At 41.0% G+C, this 5,087-nt stretch overlaps 1 long non-coding RNA gene across 1 annotated transcript; it reads right to left on the bottom strand.

Annotated features, from left to right (window-relative positions):
• Positions 1-1,182: 1,182 nt before the first annotated feature.
• On the bottom strand, positions 1,183-1,651 carry LOC139559165 (uncharacterized). Its single transcript, XR_011671704.1, has 2 exons — positions 1,484-1,651; positions 1,183-1,366 (listed from the first exon to the last, which is right to left on the bottom strand). It is a non-coding gene; the product is annotated as an uncharacterized lncRNA (long non-coding RNA).
• Positions 1,652-5,087: the final 3,436 nt, after the last annotated feature.

The following is a 5,087-nucleotide window of genomic DNA, read 5'->3' as shown; positions in this document are numbered from 1 at the left end:
CACAAGGGCTATGCATTATTCTTCCAAAAAGATGTCATGGGTCATAATTGGGTCAGCATAATAAAATACAATAAACACTTCAATCATTCTGTGTCCATACTTTTGATGCTTCATTGCGAGTTCCTGTTAATCCTAGGCAACATTATTTTTCAACTAACCTGTTTAATCTGTAGCTGATGGGAGTCAGTTCTTGTACTCAAGTACAAGTAAAGTAGCCCTCTGGAAAACTACTTGAGAGTAAAGAATTAACTGGTCAAAGTACTCAGTACTAGTTAAGCATTTGTACATCTCATACATATAAAGAAATTGTTGACTTAAAAGCCCATGACTAATGTACTGATGTAGCTCCATCAGGATGCAAATGATTACTTGAAGACAAGGATAACCTTTTGTTTTTTAATTAACTTAACTAATAAGCACACACAAGCACAGCACATTACAGTTTAACAATGTTTAAATCAGCAATCACCAGGTGAAACAATAAATCGTTCTCCCTGCCAATGGTTCTGTAAAAAGCAGAGGGATGGGGCTGGAGAAATGTAACCATAGTTTAAACCATGTTTCGAGGCTATAGTCCAGTGGTGTTAATCTCATTCCATGGAGAGCCTAGTGTATGCTGGTTTTTGTTTTTTCCTTTCAATTAAGACCTAGACAACCAGGTGAGAGGAGTTCCTTAGTAATTAGTGACCTCAATTCATCAATCATGGGAGGAGCGAAAACCAGCAGACACTAGGCTCACACGGGGAATGAGTTTGACACATGCTAGTGTATGTTTACATTTACTTTGTTTACAAACATTGGAGTATAATTTTTTTTTACATTTTGGGATCTGATGGGGTACGGCAGTTGAACTATGTTCATGAGGCATTTATAAATTATATTCTTCAAGAATCCAAAAGTGGATGTAGCAACTGCAGATTGGCCATTTAAAGGGGTGCATCAGACCTGGTCATGTAACCGGGGCAAAAGCAGTTACAGACGAGCGCCCTTCTCAAATCTGTGCCACATGATCACATTGTCAACAAGGAAAAAACGTAAAAGTTTATTTTCCAATAAAATGTTCAAACTATTTTTCCTTAGGAAGGCAGATAAAGCACATATGCAAAACAAATGGAATCACTTTTCACCCAGTGCAAACTGCACCCACCCAAACGAACACCTTCAGTCTGTGACAGATTCCTCGTCATCAGAGCTGTAGTGGATACTGTCATAGATGTCATCTAGGTACTCTTCCAGGAGGTCATCTATGAAGTTATCTTCTAGGAGGGCGGTGTCTTGGCCCATAGCTTTGCTGTATATCAGTTTGACAGAGTCCTGGAGAAGAAGAGACCTCTGCTCCCAGCTTCCGAATGATTCAATTGCCAGCCTAACACCAACAAGCGTAATGTGTAGGGTAAATAAAATGAACTATTCCTTAAATACAATAGCAATTACAGGGTGCCAACATCAATTCTACATACAGTATTAATGAAAGTTCCCCTACTTTGCCTGCTTAGGTCAAGTGCCACATGTGAAGCAAGGTCTTGCACATTCTCCGATTCCCTCTTTAGGCTTTCCCAGTGCTGCTTGACTTCCTTTAGGACAATTAACTCCTCCTCCTTCAGCTGTCTCAGGAGCGTCACCCGGTCAAAGGCTATTTTCTTTGTGAGTAGGTCAGCTGTAAATTCATAAGAATGCAATGTGGATTTGTAACTTTAATGGCAGTGCTGTCTGTGTTTGCGCAACTGAACAAACACAGATAGCAAAACAGAAACATAGTTATTTGTGACACACAAACATACTGCTTACTTGTCCATGCAGCTCCCAAGGCCAGGCAGCTCCCAAGGCCAGGCAGCTCCCAAGGCCAGGCAGCTCCCAAGGCCATGCATGAAGGTCTGCTGAAAGGATCTCATCTGCAGATGGTATTGCTGAACCTGGTACAAGGGTGTTGTACTCCTCTATGGCAGCTGTCAATTTGGCCTTTTCTTCCAATATCTTTCTGCACAGAGGGTGTCTTTTCTTGCATCCATCTGTCATTAAAACAAAATGAGAATTGAATTATTTGTTCAATTTCTTGGCTTTGAAATGAAAGAGAAATGAAGTGTGTGCAATTCAATATTCATGAAATGTAACAAACCTGTCTGACGATAGAGGTTCTGTTTCCTTTGCTTGATGCTAAGAAACAGGACTTCAATTGTTCTCTGTAGTACCTGGGGACCGTCCATGTTCTCATTTGTTTCCTCTGAAATACAATAAATCTATAAATTAACAACGTATCTCCAACGGTGAGTAATTGCACTCACTTCCTGGAGGAACATAGGGCCTGTGAAGGTTTCTGTAACAAATTATTTGTTATCTGGGGGGTGAGTGAGCCCCAACCTGGAGTACCAGGGAATGTTTTGTCTGCCTCCTACCCTTCCACCTGTCTGGCTTGATTGCACCTGCCGGTGGAATACACCCTCTAAGGGCTAGCTCTCAGGGTTATTGGAGTACGCAAGCCTCTCCACCACGTCAAGGTGACAGTCCAGGAGAGTTACATTTAGGATGTATTTTTTTGTATTCATTTACCAGTATTAGCCCATTGCTGAACTTCCATTGTCCAGTTGTACAGAGTCTCATCGCCTACACCCAAATCACTCTTAAAATTTGAAAGTCTCCTCCTGGATTTTTGCTGTTGTCTGAGAAATATGACAAAAACAAAACAGAATAATTAATTGTTTTAAAATAAATTAAATGCATAGATATAATACTTCTAAAATAAATGTATTGATCCACACAATACACCTTCAAGTATCTTCTGGACAATACTCTGTGCAGCTTGTTCTTCTTCTGTTCCACCCCACAGCCTGGATGGTTAGCATGTCTGTTCTTGCTAGAAAAGCCAACTAGAACTCCTTATTCCAGATAAGTACTAACATAGCTGAATAGAACAACCTTAAATTGTTACCTCCTTTGGACATTTGTTTGGAACAGACTGCAGCCCTCGACAAGAAGCTGTTCCCTTGTTCCACTTCCTCCCCCAGAGTTGTGCCAGCTCCTTCCTGATTCCATCCTCCACACTTAATCTTAATTTACATTAAAAAAATATTGACTTAATATTGCAATTACGTGAATAGCAAACATCTACAGTATGACATATGAAATAGCAATCAACCTCAGTAACTGATTGTGGGACACTTGACAATGTTGATAATTAATTTAATTACAAACTCAAAACATTTAAGCTAAAAATGAACTCAACTGCATTTGAAAACATTCACACTGGACAAAGCAAAGGCTAACCTTGTTTGGATTGTTTAAATGATATAGAGTATGGTGTTATTTGATCAATTATGAACAGTTTTACATACCCTTTTTTGAATCGATACAGCTTCTTGTTCCCGTCCACTGACACTGCAAGCATGCCGGGGGAACAGGCTGGGCAGTCAAAATACTGTATATCACAGACCTGATCAATTTCAGTGCGGCAGTACGTCCACTCAAAGAAGCTTTTTTGAAAAGTGTCCCCACAGATCATTCCGTTCTGGTAAGGGGAAGAAAAAAAATATATAAATATATATATATATATATATGAAATAACTTACAACAATACAATAAACAAAACATACTATAATTCACTATGGCTGACTGGATTTGAGTTAAAGCAGGGCCAGTGCATAGTGATGACAGCAAAGCAGGTGAAAGCCAACGCAAAAGTAGGATGAGTACTTATGTTGTAAAGAGCAGGAAATATTGGATGCAAGAGGGCACAGATAAGAGGCATGGCAGGACAGTGGTGCAGGAGGCTAACACATACTGTAGCAAGAGACCTGAAGTTTTAACATAGTTGTAGTACTGGAAATACATTTTGTTACAACGCTTTGTGTAACATAACTTTAACATATTGTTAACCTGAAGTCATACATTGGTAAAGGTGAGTATAATTGATTGTTACCCTGCCAAAGAAGTCAGTTCACTGCTCCAAAATCACACATTAACACCAGACGGGACATTCCTCGGGCTGACACTTTCAGCTCCTCAAAAGAGCTGAAAAGATCTACCTGGTATATGGTGTCACAGTTGACAGTGGCAGGCCAGTACCCATTCTTTATCAGATCTGCCAAGTTTGCTGTCCAGGTGCTAAGACAGGTTGTGCAGGTCAGCACAGGCACTGTGACATTGTAGCGACCTTGAGGAAAAAAATGTAGTCTGAATGAATGTTGTTTTACATTGCAATGCTACATCACTGTTTGGTTCTTGTAGATATTGCACATAGCATTTATTCCTATGGGGATTATATGTTTCCCAGGGCCAACATGGATGGTGCTTGTCAAGCAACCACATATCACCTCTGGTACGTCCAATGGTAAGAAAAAAATCTAGGGACAATATTTATATACAACAATAAACAAGAATACATTTGAACTTTGATATAATACATTCAGCCGCAAAAAGTAAATAAAACACACCCTGTTCATGAAGTGCATATTTGTCATCACTGTGGAGAGATATGGCTGTAGTTGGCGGAAGGGGCGTGTTGTCACGACTTCCGCCGAAGTTGGCTCCCCTGCCTGTTCGGGCGGTGCTCGGCGGTCGTCGTCACCGGCCTACTAGCCGCCACCGATCCCTTTTTCGTCGTCTGTTGGTTGTGTCTTATTAGTTTCACCTGTGTCCTGTTGTATGTGTTTGATGAGCGTCCTTATTTATAGTATGTGTCCCCGCCCTTGTTTTGTGCGGGATTGTTTTGTGTTACGTGTGTTGTTAAGGTAGAGGTGTTTATGTTCTGGACCTGCACCCTGTGTTTTGGGTGGTTCAATTTATTTAACCGCGCCCTGTGTTTGGGCTTGTGGTTTTTTGTGTGCCGTATTAAAGTGCACCTTTTTTCCCTGTGGAACTCTCTGCGCCTGATTCCTTCCTCACCCGCCTAGTCCCGCGTGACAGTGTAGAATCCCTCGATCATGGACTCTCTGTTGTGCAGGGGGAACTTTGCATGTGTAGAGACATCAAAGTCTTCACAGTAAAGTTGTTTAGGCAGACAGTCTCAGCATCGCAGAATAGCCCTTTTCACATTGAATGACTGACAGATCTTCTGAGAAGCATGCTCTGCAGCCAGCAGAGAAACTTCCATC

This window comes from Salvelinus alpinus, chromosome 29 (genome assembly GCF_045679555.1).
Source record: "Salvelinus alpinus chromosome 29, SLU_Salpinus.1, whole genome shotgun sequence".
NCBI classification, from domain to species: Eukaryota; Metazoa; Chordata; class Actinopteri; order Salmoniformes; family Salmonidae; genus Salvelinus; species Salvelinus alpinus.
Note: the sequence above shows the minus strand (reverse complement) of the source record. Positions and strands in the feature narration are given on the sequence as shown.